Below are 15,968 nucleotides of genomic sequence, written 5' to 3'. Positions count from 1 at the left end.
GAATAATTAGGTCAAAGTCGTTGTGGGATGATCACATCAGATTTACTAGAGTTCACGAAGAGCTTGATATTTCTACAGTACTCTTAAGTTTCTTTCACATTACTGTATTACACCTTTTTCTTATGTTATTATTTCTATATAAAACTTTAAATTAAGGAAATCAAGTACAAGTTTAAGGAATGATTAGAAGGATTTTTAAATTAAGTACAATTAAGGTAATGATATTTTTAAATGTCTTGCTAAAATTAATGTTTCGTTTTAGTTTAAAACCTTTAAAAAACACTGCTAAATAGCTAGTATGTTGTTCTAGTTTAAATAGTTACCTTTAAATTACTAAAAATAGACCATACTAATTAGAAAAATATTCTTTGACACACTTAATTTTTTTTTATATTCATTTGACACTATTCTTAATTACATTTTACTCTCTTCTTTCTTGGAAAAATATAAAAATTTACACTTTTATAATTATTTTATCCTTAGATTTTATGTCAAATGAATATAAAAATGTGTCATGATATTATTACTCTACTAATAATTAGCAACCTACTTAACTCTTAAAATTATTGATTAAACACTTAATATGATATAATGAAGAGAAAGTCCTTGAACACACGCAGTGTAACAGGAGTCAACGCAAATCCAGAAGTGTAAAAGACGCATGTTTGCACAATTATGATGACCTTTTTTCAATGAACACAGTATAAATTAATCATTTTTTGACCACAGGTGTTTAAATCTCAGAAGAAATCTCATTCACCTTGCATATATACTTCAATTAGCTTCCATTTCCTTCATCCTTTTTCCTTTCTCTGATCAGATACAAAAGTAGCAGTCACTTTCTTGTTGCTGTCTCTTGTGTGTGTCATCATTATTGCATGCAGGATCAAAAGCTCGAATAAGCTAAGAAGGAGTTGGAAGAGGCGAGAGAAGAAAACAAGATGTTGAAGTTGTTGGACATTTTACAACAAGAAAAAACTGAAGATTGGGCAAATGCTAAAGGTGTAACTAGCCGTGAGGAAAGTGAAGAGAGTGAACTTGTGTCGCTTTCTCTTGGGATATCATTGAAAGGAAAGACTAAGGGTGAGAGGAAGCATTGCAAGAGAGAAGATGAGGGTATGGATAAAGGACTCAGACTTGGGTTAGATATCAATTTGGATCCTGTAGATCATGCTGAAGCTGCAAATATTTCCAGCACTGAAAGTAGTTTTGGTGAGGGAGGGAAGGAAGAGGAACCAAGTGAGATGTGGCCACCCAGTAAAGTTTTGAAGGCAATGAAAAATGTTGATAAAAGTGAAGCTTCTCAAAATGATCAGCCCAAGAAAACTAGGGTTTCCATCAGAGCCAGATGTGATACTCAAACGGTTAGTAAAAGTTCTGTGCAGAAATTGGTTGTTCTATATACATAGCTTAGATTGATTTTACTGCTACAAGTCTAGAATTGAAAGAAACCAAACCCTAATGAAAACAAACATTAATTGGAAGAGAAAATAAAAGCCTAAGTTATTATGAAGGTGTCAAGGATGAAGTTAGTCTAAAAGCTTGCTATCAGATTATGATTATTGTTATTATTATTATTATTATTATTATTATTATTATTATTATTATTATTATTATTATTATTATATTATTTGCAATTTGTTTTTGTATTTCTGTATCAAGAAAACTGAGATTAAAGTTTTAATTTCTTGAACTTCAATGCAGATGAATGATGGGTGTCAATGGAGAAAATATGGACAGAAAATGGCAAAAGGAAATCCATGTCCCCGAGCTTACTATCGATGCACTGTTTCTCCATTGTGTCCTGTAAGAAAACAGGTGAGACTTTCATTATGGCTTGTTTCAGATAATCAATAAAAAGCTAAATTTTGACAAAAATTTAATTACAAAAATGTAACCTCGTATTTTTCAGTCACATTCCTAAACGTTAAACATAAATTTGATGTCGTGGTATGATGTTTTTGTATTAGTGTTAAGATATCATATTAATGAATTTTCTACTGATTAATTAACATTCAGGTGCAAAGATGTGCTCAAGACATGTCCATATTGATCACAACCTATGAAGGAATCCACAATCATCCACTTCCTATATCAGCGACTGCAATGGCTTGCACAACTTCTGCTGCAGCTTCCATGCTTCAATCTCCCTCATTGAGTTCACAGAATGGACATGGACTAGTCAATTCAGCTATATCCTCCATTACCAATTTCAGTGCTCCTAATTACAACCTTGATAATGCTCTAAACTTCTCCACATACCATGTTTCAAGACCACATCAATTCTACTTTCCAAACTCATCTATTTCAAGCTTGAATTCTCACCCCACAATCACTTTGGACCTTACAGCACCCCCAACATCCTCAAACCTTAATTTTTCCTCAGGTTTCTCTCCTCTGCAATCTAGCATGTCTCCATCACCTTGGAGCAGTTACAGTAGTTACTTCAACTCAGGACCACTGACTCATAAAAGAAACCATGGTGATTACTTGCTAAACACTGGACATCAAAATCAGCCATATCTTGAGCATCTCCATCACCCTATTTGCACGAGCAACAATAACTTTTCTCAACCCTCTTTGCCGGATTCCATTATTGCTGCAACCAAGGCAATCACAAGCAATCCAAAATTTCAATCAGTGTTGGCAACTGCTCTCACAACATATGTTGGCAATGAAGCTGGTGGTGTTAGGTTAAGAGAAAACCATGTTCTTGAGAATGCAGAACTGAACTTAAAGCTATGTAGTGAAAACACCATAGGATGTGCATCATCAAGGTACTTGAACGTGTCTTCTTCTGCTCTTAACCCTCAACAAGGAAACTCAAGTATATTTCCACTACCATCATTACCTGAGCAATGGAAGTAAAACAGCATAATTAATGCATTGTTCCAAGATTCATCAGACCTCACTGTGTCCGTTTGTATTAGATTTTGGTAGAATTGATGTTAGTTTTGTATCGTTGTCGAATAAAAAATGTATACTCAAATTATATGTTTAGTTACAGATTTTATCTTGAAACGTGTATGTTCGTATGTGATGTTGATTTTTGGTACCTAAAGGAGTCTAGAAGTAATAACCTACAAAGGACATGCATGACTGTTTATTACATCTACGGTTTTTCAGGTTTTGTTTTACCTAATACAAAGAAAAATATTAAAAAGGCGAAGTCTAATTCGCTTCTAAGATCATATTTGCACTTAAACCTAACTCAAAATTACTTTTAATAAACAGTTTTCAAGTTTGTTTGATTCTAAATTCCTGAAACACCATAAGAGATTATAGCATGGTGTAATACTATTTCCCTTTGTATAAAGTTGTTACAGTGAATTACTTTCGTATGCTATTTATTTGTTACTGTGGTGGTCAATTTGGTTCCAGAAAGTTTTTCTTCTGGGGATTTCTCTTGTATGTAGTGTGGTTGGCACAGACATTTTGTAAATAGATTTTTTCTGTTCAAGAGGACCCTTTAATATTTTGTCTGTCTATGCAATTTTTAGGACCGCGATATTTTGACAACAAGATTTTGACACTATTTTAACAATGCCACGCGTCACCATTCTATTGGTTGGTTTTAATGTTTTTTAATATCTAAAATTTGACGTCACCATTGAAGGAGGTTTCAGAATTTTTGTGATTCCAAAAATGCTCCTTGCCCTGTTTCAATAGAAATGAACCTTCGTTTCTGTAACATCCCAAAATTATACAGTCAGCAACTATATAATAGAATATTAACATGTATTAATATGATAAAACAGTTTTACAATTAAATAGAGCAGTGTGCAAAAATGGCCGAACGGCCTTACATATACACACAAAATAACGAGCGTTCACAAAAGAGTGAGGACGAACGGTTTACAAAACAATGACCGAACGTCCAACTATGTACAACCAGAAAAGAGCGCTCGCTCACAGCCACTCGCTCTACTAACTAAGCTAACTAAAACCGAACGCCTTTACTGTTCGGCCTTCACTTCCACGTCTACTAGATTTTCTTCAACCAGGATTTCTTCTTCAAGCGCTTGCTCCAGAGAAGCATCTCCATCTGCTCACATCCACACGGATGATCATTGCACGGACATGACGGATATACATATACAGACAACACAATGGAAAATGCAAGGGTAAGCTTATTGAATTTAATTCAAGTCAAACAGATATTTCATACTTATCAAATTCAGCAATTAAATTCACAACATATACATTCAATTCATACATAAATTTCATCCAAAATCCTGATACTAGACCGACCGTCCGGACTGTATGAATCCTGTGTAGCTAAGGCGTCCGTGCACTCAGGTGGGGTAACTGGAATACTCATCAGTAGCCACCTGAGGTTAGTCTGTTCTGTCCAAGTTACAGTTATGGACTAGACCTCCTGCCATTCCCACGCATGACATACTCCTCTCTACTTGAGAACGAGCACTCACGGAATATCAGGATGAACCACCATCTAAGCTTACCACGTTCATACTTACAAATCTCAATTTCCATTCAAGAGTCGTTCCTCCCTGGAACGCTCGTTCAAAATCCACAATCATAATTTCAGCTCTCATACTGTTCGCACATTATAATTTTTCCTCTTAATAACATTTTCATTCTTTGTTCCACTTTTATAAAAGGACGAGCGTTCAATCCTCTTCATAACCAGGACGAACGTCAAAAGCGAGACCGAGAGTTCCTCTCTTCAAAAAGAATAAAGCTGACACATTTTTCATGACGAACGTCATTATCATTTGAATCAGTTATATGAACTGACTCTTAGAACGATTCGATTTATACTTAGAATAAATTAAGTACCAATATTCAGAGTCAAATCCAACTGGATGGAGATACAAAAGACGAGTACTAAATGTACTAAGTACAATTTAGTTAGAATAAACCAACTGCCAGTTAATGACCGAACGCAGTACGCGAATTTACTGAAATTTAGAACGAACGTAATTTAAGTTTTGGACGAACGCTATGAAAGTTCATGACGAACGTTATTTCTAATCATTTGGTAATTACGGAAAGAACTGGCGTTCAGTATAAGACCGAGCGCTACTTATAACGTACGCTTTGGGACGAGCGTCGCAAAATGACTAAGAGTTAAAAGTTACTTTTATAGGTTTCTCAATTCTCACAAAATACTCAGGATATCTACGTTCGGCCGATCGCTCAAACGTAGCTCTAATACAAGAGGGCGTTCGTCCTCAAACAGAATTCTTTCCAAATGAAAGAATTCCTTTACAATTGAATTTGGTAATAACACCGAACGGTCAAAGACCGTTCGATGACGAACGTTCAATATCATAAGAGAATTCAAAATCACAGTTTCATTTACATTATACATTTCTCATCATATACGTTCAAATACTCATCTTATCATTTATTTCATATTTCAGTTTAATCATACAATTGTACATTTCCTACTTATCATGCATCATCTCATCCTCATAATCATATACCAAAATCAAATACCATAGATCATACTTAATATAATTCACAGAACATTCATCCAACACAGTATAATTCACAGAACATTCATACAACACAGTATAACTCAAAAATTAAATTTAATAAGCTTCCCTTACCCGGATTGTAGTGAACGTCCTAAAATGAGTGGATCTTGATTCGTCTAACCGAGACTCTCTCAACGTTTCACTTAAGCTTTCCAACTAAACTAACCAAAGAAAATGAAAGGACTTAGTCCACACCATTTTATGCAACGGAATATGGTTTGCAGGAACTTCCAGAAACGAGCGTCCAAATAAAACTTACCAGAACTGTAAGTTGTTCGGTTCAATCTGGAGCTCTTGGTGCAGTGATCGTCCTCACGGCTCTGAAACGTGATCGGAGTGCAGAATGGTGAGTTACAGAAGAGAGAAGAAGAAAGGTCTCTAGAGAGAAGGTAGAGAATTTGGAAAGCAAGAGTTTGGGGAAGAAGATGAAGTGTGCAGAAGAATGGGAAGAGTTTCTCAGAGAAAATAATTTCTCTTCCCACGTAGGACAAACGTCCATTCGTCTGCTGCCACTTGGATTCCACTACCGTTTTAGAATGTTCCAAAGTGACACTTGGCAGTCTGCATGCAGTGTGAGTAAGTGCGTTTTAATGAAGGGGTGTGCGTGTCACGGTGCATTAATGGAAGCAGAGAGGTGACTAAGTAGAATAATTAATGGGGCGTGACAGTTTCCACCCTGCGTTTTGCTTTCGCTCTCGTTGTGGCTCTCGCGTTCTCGCTGTGGCTCTCGTGCTCTCGCTCTTTCTCTCGCTGCTCTTCGTTGCATGTGTTGGCATTTTAGTCAACGTCGTCGTCTTTGTTGAGTTTATTGTGCGAAATGTCAAGTTCCGGTAATCATGGTCCTTCTACGAGCAAGGTAAATGCGTTCTCCCTCCATTTGTGTTTGGATTTTGGGTTTTCCCTGTTGTGTTGAATTTTTTGTTGTTTTGGTTTTAGGCTTTTATTTTATGGATATTTTGTTTGTCTTTGATGCAGTTGACGGTTTGTCACTCATTTTCAACAAAGTATATTTATACTTTGAACGAACGTTTGACAGAGGAGCATCGGTCACTGATTGTGGAGACTCATTTTTGCTGGTTTTTAGATTTGAGTGGTAAAGTTAAAGTAGGTAGGAATATTTTGAGTGAATTATTGGTTAAGTGGGAGGATTCCAGTAGTGCATTTTTAATTGGAGATAAACTTGTGTCTATGAATGAGAAGGATTTTTGTTTAGGTTTGGGGTTGAGTTTAGATGGTCAAAATATTAACTTAAAGGGAGAAATAGAAAGAAGTACATGTCTGAAATACATAGGAACACGAACAAGAGATTTGAATTTGGTATACAAATGTTTGATGAGAAAACACAAAAAAAAATACCTTCTTCTCATTTTTGTAGCTTGTACATATTGATAGGGATATGTGAGATATTATTTCCACAACGCAGCAGAAGAGTGTTTCCAATTTTGTTTGAAATTGTTGATAATCTAAGTGGTTTGGGTAATTATTGTTGGGGTAGTTTAGTGTATCGTTATTTGGTACATAGTTTGTGCAAAGCTTCAGATGCTTTGAAGAAACGAAAAGGTACAAGGAACGTTTATGTCGATGGTTTCATTTACGTGCTGCAGAAATTTATATATATTGATGTAAAATGTTAAATTTTGATTTGTGTTGTTGGTTCAATTGTGTTTTTTACTAAATGTTAAGATGAACATTATTGTTTAGGTATGGTTTTGTGAGAATTTCATTCCTCCCCAAGGTCCAATAAAGAAATTTCCAAGAATATTGCATTAGATGAATATAAATTTGGGAGACAACTTCGTGAAAGGAGTAATGGAGACGGATGTGGTATGTGGTTTATTGTTTGACTGTTGTATGGTATGTTATGATATATGTCTTGATAGTATGATGAGAATTGTTCGGATTTAACGCCGTTTGTACGGTTTTAATGGAAGGGATTCCATTGATGCAAATTTTATTAAGTGATGACATAATTGACGCATTTTTTAAAGGATGGACTAATTTGACATTTTCGAGCGAAACTGGGGACAAAATAGAGTATTAAGCCTAAAATAAATATTGACAATTACATATATACAGAATATTTATGAAATCTATCACTTATATTTGCTTATATAGAAACATTTTGGTAATTTTAGCCTCCTAAAGTTGATTCAAATTGAATTTAAGTAAAACATAAAAAATCTGAGCAACAAGTACATCGTCTGGAAAACGTATTAGATAAGTCTTATAGTAAGAGATGTTAAAATGGATTTCAACCCTAAACTAATCTAGCTCATTATGAATTGACTAGGTTGGAAAAAATTTGGTTTTTTTTTTTTTTTAAATATGACTAAAATTAGACTCACCAACTTAACTTGTGAATTAAACAAGTTTGAATTAAGTTAAAGATGAGTTGACTCTTAACTCACTAACAACCATTCTTTATTAATATTTTACTACTTTTTTTATAATTTTTATTATAATTATTTATTACTTCTAATTATGTAGATTGATAATTTGATCTTTTTATAAGATGTTAATCTATAATAATTGAATAGTTTGAATGTTTAATTTTTTTTGTCAAGTTTTGTAAGTTGAAATTTTAATTTTCAAGTGTTATCTTTATAACAATGTTTGATAAAATAAATGATCACTTTATTTATACTTTTATAAAATAATGAGGTGAATTAATTCACTTTAATGCATTATAATAAATATGTAAAATAAATTAGAAAGACAAAATATCTTTAAGTGAGTAAACCTACTAATTAGTGGTTGATTCGGTCATGTTAGAAAATTTTTAACTCAATCTTATTTTTAATCTTAACAAAGGATGAATTATATGATTAGTGCAAATGTTGAATAGTTTGATCAGAAACAAATACAAATTTTGATGGAGAGACTTTCAACATGAGCACACATGTTAAAGATACAAATAATATAAGCTTACTTACAATATTTCTTATCACTAAAATCATTAGATGATCTTACACATATTAAAGAACCGGATAAAGTCGTTTTATTTAATTTTAACAAAGATTGATAATCTGATTATAAAAGTAGATCTGCTGACTAGAACAAATTTGAGTCCTCTAACCAAAACAAATTTGATCGTCTGGCCTTCACAAAGATAGGTTGCCTAATCATAACAAATTTGATCAACCTTAAGAAAGTTCATTATATCGTAATTTTCCATATCCTACAACTAATATACTTCATCGGAATGGAATTCTAGATTCAGCAATAAATTTATATGTATAATGATTACAAAACAACTTAATACCTTACACTATACTACAATTACATAGATAAAAGATCACAATGCTTTAAAAAATTACAAATTTTATATTTAAAATGTATAATCTAAAATATAAATTATATTTTAAATTATACATTATAACAATCATCATTTTGTATTATGAATTCTACATTTCAATTTTTTTTTAAAATATATATTTAAAGTTTTGATTGTGTAATTGGAGAAATCTCTTACACAATTCCAAACTAAGAAGCACTAGACAAAAACTCACAGAATGCGCCAACATCATCTCCTACAACCATCGACAACTACCATGAACAAGCACCACCAACCACCACCACAAAAACCACCACACACTTCACTGTCAATGCTTATATTTATTTTCAAGAGAGTAATTTTGGTAATTTCGAGAGGGTGCTGGACAATTTGCCAAATTTGCCAAATTTGCCTTGTCTTTGAAACGGATAAGAGAGAGAAACTAACCAAAGAAAGGAAATGGACAAATCATAAGAGAAAGGAAATAATAAAGAACGTAAATCAACGCCTAAATAGGCAAAAACATGCAAGAGAACCAATGAACCATGAAATTGTCGTTGGGATAAACTTAAATTTTAGGGTTTTATTAATAATTATTTTTAAATATTATTTTATTAGTTTCTGGGTATAGTAATATTTAGTTTGATTTGACAGAGATAAAATACGGATAAGTAGTTATAATTTTCGGTTTATCTAGGGACAATATTATTTTATGATAGATTAAGCAGATTTTATTTTTAAGATAGTTGATATTTTATTTTTATTTCTCGTAATATTGTAAGTGTTATGGCTATTTAAAGCCCTTCAATTATAATGAATAATAAAACTCAATTTCAGGAAAATATTTGAGTGTGTGTATCGTGAGATTTTCCCAACAGTAGTATCAGAGCTTTATGCTCTGAGTACCGAGAGAGAAAAAGAGAGAGAGGAGAGAGTCAAACATCGTGAGAGAAAAAGTGAGTGCTTGATTTTTTTGTGAGAGAGATGACAAAGGTATTCAATGGGATGAGTGTGCCACAATTGTCGGAAAATACCAATTACGACAATTGGTCTTTGTAGATGAAGGTTCTTCTTGGATCCCAAGATGTATGGGACATAATGGAGGACGGGTACATTGAACCCGCGGATGATAAGCATCAGACAGTGAACTAGATTGCTGCATTAAAAAAGACACGAGTGAAAGACAGATCGGCTTTGTACTTTCTGTATAATGTAGTGGATGAATCTGGATTCGAGAAAATAGCTAATGCAAAATCAGAAAAAGAAGCATGGGAAATTCTGAAGGTCACATACAAAGGAGATACTCGCGTGATGCAGGTTCGAGTACAAGCTCTCAAAAGAGAGTTTGAACATATGGAGATGGATGAAAATGAGGGAGTTGTCGATTTTATAGCTCGAGTGCAGAAGATGGCCAACCAACTCAGAATGAATGGAGAAGAGGTTACTCCTAACCGGGTTACAGAAAAGATCTTGAGAAATTTGACGAATGATTTTGAAAATATCGTGGTCACTATTGAACAGACAAAGGATTTGTCAACTCTCACTGTGGAGGAGTTAACTGGGTCATTAAAAGCCCACGAATTGAGGAAGAAAAAGAAAAAGAGGGAACCTAACAATCAATTACTACAGGTACAATTTGACTCGAATAAATCTCGGATTACTCAGAGCCGAGGTCCTGGTGGCAGAGGAGGAGGTGGATGTGGCCGAGGTAATGATAATGAAGATCAAACCGGTCAGTGGAATTGGCATGACCGAGGACAAGGAAAAGGTCGAGGAGATCAGTCAAGAGTGGAGTATTTTAAGTGTGGCAAATACGACCACTATGCAAACGAGTGTAGGTCAACAAAGTGCTACAACTGTGGCAAGTTTGGTCATATTGCAAAGTATTGCAAGATCGAGATAAAGGGGGAGACAAATCTTGTTACTGAAGATGTTGAAGAAGAGTGTGGAATCTTGTTGATGGCAAAGAGCTCAGATGCAATGGAAATGGAGAGCCCAATCCCAACAATGGATGAAGTGATCTTAGTAAAGGATGCAACAATTGTGGAGAAGGAAAACCCGGAGAAAGAACTCAAACAAAAGGATGAAGAGATTTAGCGGATAGGGAGACTTCTAGAGGAAGCTAATGAAATTATGAATAAACAGAGGGTTGAGCTTGAGGAGCTGAAGAAGGTGACTCTTGAAAAGGAAGAGGAAGTATCTAGTGTTCTTGAACCAGACGAAGAGGAAGATGAAGATGTTGAGAAGAACCCGATGAAGAAGTTGGCAGAGATGGTTGAGAAATCGCCTAAGGTCAGGAACGAGTTGGTTAAGGTCATTGAGAAGTCGGACATAACAAAGGCAGTCAAAACATTAAAGAGGTCAACCAAGGTAAAAAGGTAGGAGGGCAATAAGGAAAAAGAAGAACTCAAATTTGATTGAAAGAAGCAAACCTGGAGTAGGATGATGCACATGGAAAGTCGAACGAAGAAGTTTATGGGGGAGTTTGTTGGGATAAACTTAAATTTTAGGGTTTTATTAATAATTTTTTTTAAATATTATTTTATTAGTTGTTGGGTATAATAATATTTAGTTTGATTTGATAGAGATAAAATAGGGATAAGTAGTTATAATTTTCGGTTTATCTAGGTACAATATTATTTTATGATAGATTAAGCAGATTTTATTTTTAAGATAGTTGATATTTTATTTTTATTCCTCATAATATTGTAAGTGTTATGGCTATTTAAAGCCCTTCAATTATAATGAATAATAAGACTCAATTTCAGGAAAATATTTGAGTGTGTGTATCGTGAGATTTTCCCAACAATTGTTACCAAGGTGCACTTTGCCTAAATGGTGAGTTAGAAACAAACAACTTCAATGTCGCTTTTGTCCTTTTTTTTCTAATTTCTAACTGAACTTGAACTGTTCTCTAAATCAACGATTTTACATGAGTTTAAGCGAGTCTCTACAGAATCCTTTCAGAAACAACCTCGTGGTAACTACAAAATACAGGAGGCTAATATACAAAACCAGCAGCAGAAATTCATGAACAATGTTTAACGGGAAATTGTTTGCCTTGTAATTTTCCCAAACAGTATATCTGCATTTCCCTGAATTGGATAATCTCACGCATCTTCTAGTTTTATGCGTGGTACTATATTCATTGATTGGAGTTCCTGAAAATTGAGAATTGAATCAAATTAATAAAAAAAAAACAGTTAGACAAAATCAAAAGAAGAATTAAAAGATAATATTGCAAGTCATAAGAAATGTTTAGAAATGTCCAGACAACATAAGCCACTAAAACAAAGCTTATAAAGCAAAGGGTGCAACTCTATTCATTTAGAAGTTTCTCATAACTTTTTTTCGATATAAGGTATTTCGATGAGTTATTAAACTACACTGATTCCTAAATACTAAGATGTACTATACTGAAATAGTTTCTAGGACTGCCCATAGTTAAATCTATACATACATATACGGTAAATATCTAATGAGGATATTGTTGGGTTATCAGTCATACATTACAAGCACTCACAACTAAAATAGAGAAGAGAAAATACTCATAATAGACAAAAATGGAAATTTTATATTAGTGGAAGAAATTTACAGCACCTCTCTCTTTCACTAAAGAACTTCTCTAAATTAAGAGAATACAAGAAAGGAGAGAACAAAGGAGAGAATGAGATGTTTAACAAAGGAGGCAAGGGGTTTCTTTTATAGCCATCAAGCCATACCCCTTTACAAGTTCCCACCAATGTGGGACTTCATTCATCACAATCTCCTACTTGAAGATTTTGATGAAACTAATCAAATCTTCACATCAGCTTTACCTTCATGTTGCTTGTTCTTCTGATAAACTTTAGTAGAATCAAATTTACATAAATTTGTCAACAACCTTTGACACCTAATTCTGATTCTCCGATACGCAATGCAACACCTGATCCATATTTCACTACTTTCCACCTAAACCTACTACGAACCTACTAACCACTCCCACTGCTTGTGTAATGTCTAGTGTTTTACACATCATAGCAATTATAAGGTTGTCCACCACCGATGCATATGTTACTCGAGACTTCTCCATCCTCTTCACTTCACTACTAGGACTCATACTTGAGGATAATTGATAGGAGATGGGGTAAAACTGGCTTGCACTCTTGCATGTTGAAGCGCCGCAAGACTTTCAGTAAGTTTTACTGCTGAGAAAGCCAAATCTTCCTATCTTTTTTCTGTCTCGGTGAATTTGCATCCCTAAAATCTTGTTTATCGGTTCCAAGTCCTTTAATATCAAACTCCCTAGTCAATTGTGCCTTCAGTTCTTGGATTAGAGCTTTGTTGGGGCCTACCACCAACATGTCATCCACATACAACAACAAAATGATAAAATCATTATCCTCAAACCTCTTGTAGTATGTATAATGGTCTGAACTTAGTTTGTTGTATCTGAGGCTAATGATAAAGGAATCAAATCTCTTATACCAACACCTTGGTGCCTGCTTTAGACCGTATAAAGATTTGTTCAACTTGTAAACAAAGTTTTTCTTGTTCTTCAAAGCCTTCTGGTTGGAGCATCATTTCATTCATGCTTAACAATAACCTTGTGAGCGGCGGAACTCACAAGCAATACCCCTTCACATTGTTAGCATAGCCCAAGCACTTAATTATTTCCCCAGTTTCAAGCTCTACTCGTGCTTTGGTTTCCTTGAACTGGTAACAACAACACATTTGACTTCCTCTTGATGTAATACACTCATAAACTCTTGGAATAAACTTTGCTTCTCCTAGGAATAATTCCGGTGATTCCCTTACATCAGAATGAACCAAGTCTTTTTGTGTTTTCTTTTTTGGTAGTCAAATTAACAAACTTCGATCTATGTTTAAGCCCGAGTACAGATTACATTTCACCATGCAAACTTCACTTTGACATTTGTCCAAGTACGTCAACACCGCTTCTTCTTGACTTGTCGATTCAACCATTGCATTAGTGTTACCAATGAGGAGCATTGGTATCTTGAAAGCTACTGTAAAGTTTTGATGATGATAAAAGCTGAAGAATTGAAGACTCTAAATGCATCTTTGTTAAACGCATTTTGTAGAAACAAATGTATAGGATAAAATGTAATGATGTAAAAACTCTTAGAATTTTTCGTATGTAGTGAGACATTGCACAAATAATCGATTATCAAGAGGAATAATCGATTATCACGAGCCAGTTTAGAAGAGAGCTGCTTGCGCAAATAATCGATTATTACACAGAATAATCGATTATCACTGTTTCATTTAATTCTGTCAAAGTCTCTAGAATAATTGATTATTGCTCAGGATAATCGATTATCACCATTTTGAAAACCCCATAACAGACACAAATAATCGATTATCACTTATGATAATCGATTATCAGTGGAAGTTGGGAGATGTCTTTTCAGTTTTTGACCCTGCACGAAACTAGGCTTATAAATAGAGGTCTTCATAGCTCTTAGAAAAGAACTTTTCAATTGAGAGTATTAGAGCTTTGTGCCTAAGGGAAGCTCTCTATGAGTGAAAAGGATCTATGCCATTTTGAGAATACAGTTTGTTTGAGGAAGTTCTCAAAGTGATAGAGTGCTCTTGCCTGGTCTTGTGAATAGGAGAAGCTTGTGTTTTGTGTGTCAAAGGTCGGAGCGGTTCTCTTCAAGTTGGCTGAGCAGGTTCTTCCGTTCGTTTGTCGAAGGAAGGTGTTTTCTATTCTTTGCTTATTTTGATTATCTGATTGTAATCTGCAAACCATATTTTAGTAAAAAAGGTTAATCACTATTCATAGTGATTAACGACTGGACGTAGAATCTTTTGATTCAAACCAGGATAAAAATTTTGTGTTGATTTTCTTGATCCCTAAACTCTTAGCACATCATCAACTGTTCGATAAAATTTCGCTAAGAAAATCAATTTTTGAAACCAACTATTTTAACTTGTGTTGTGATCGTTACACGCTTTCCGCTTTATTAATTTATTCCGCTGCGCTACTCTATAACGGTACCGGTTGTTCCGACAATTAATCTTTTGCAACGTATCTCCCATAAGCATATGCCATGATCTTCTGAGCTTTTATCTCACATAAGCATATGACATGATCTTCTGAGCTTTTATGACTTACCAGATCTCCCTTCTTTCTTACAAGAATATTCTTATGTGAAGAGACTTCACCTCATAAAATTTTATGAGGATCCCAAATCTCCTTTGCAATTTCTTTCCACTGCTGCTCCATCATTTCTGCGGGTTTTCCTTTCATTGCAACTGTAAACACCCAATTTTATCCAGATAACTAAATAATATAGGTCTTTCTTTTTATTTTATTTTATGTGTTTTTATGATTTTGATTCTGTTTTTTACTATTATTTTTTTTATTTGATTTTATTTTCTATGAGTATTTTAAAAAAGAATGAAAAAAAAAAAAACGAAAAGCGTACAAGTCGCACCTTCATCATTCACTGACACTCACGCTTTTTATTTTGCTCTCCACCCCTCTGCTGCTCTGACCCTGAACGACCCCAACCACATTTCCCATTTGATTCCGAATTCGCTGCACACACCAGTATTTTTTCATCATTCACTCTCACTGGAGAGGGCTCTCTTCATTCCCATGCTCTGCCTATTCCTATTCCTCCATTCTCTGTCAACGCCCACGGCTCATATCCATCCACCAACCACTAAGAATCCCAATCGGAAACTCGCCCAAAATTCTTCCGAGGGAGTTCCCGGAAACCAGAACAAGCACGAGCTTTGCAAATCCCGAGGAAAACAACCGAAGCACCACTCCTACCTCCGAACTTGTCCCGCCAAACCTCCAGCTCCGTGGCAACAGGGCATGGCTCCGCGTCCCCGGCGCCGGTTGTGAGGATAAGGAAGAGGACGGCTGCGAGGGCGACGGCAACGCCGTCGAGGACGAACCAGGGGCGTGGAGGGCCGGATCTGGATTTGGCGAGGGCTTGGTCGTAGCGAACGTGTTGGACTCCGCGGAGAAGGCGAGGGAGAGGCCCTGGGAGAGTTGGACTCCGCGGACGACGGGGAGGGGGAGGTAGCGGTAGAAGCAAAACGTGAGACCGGTGGCTCCGAACTCGACGGAGAAGGGCGGCCTTGGATGGGTGGCATCGGCCGGTGGAGGCGGTGGTGCGTGTGCGCGCAGGGGAGGCAAACCTCCTTGGGTAACCTTCTTCGAAGGAAGT

At 35.3% G+C, this 15,968-nt stretch overlaps 1 pseudogene; it reads left to right on the top strand.

Moving 5' to 3' along the window:
• The first annotated feature begins 878 nt into the window (after positions 1 to 878).
• Positions 879 to 2,868, top strand: LOC148202971 (WRKY transcription factor 72A-like; annotated as a pseudogene).
• Positions 2,869 to 15,968: the final 13,100 nt, after the last annotated feature.

The sequence above is a fragment of the Vigna umbellata genome, chromosome 3 (assembly GCF_029865625.1).
Source record: "Vigna umbellata cultivar VRB3 chromosome 3, Vumbellata_1.0, whole genome shotgun sequence".
Taxonomy (NCBI): Eukaryota; Viridiplantae; Streptophyta; class Magnoliopsida; order Fabales; family Fabaceae; genus Vigna; species Vigna umbellata.
This window is presented reverse-complemented; position numbering and strand designations above follow the sequence as displayed.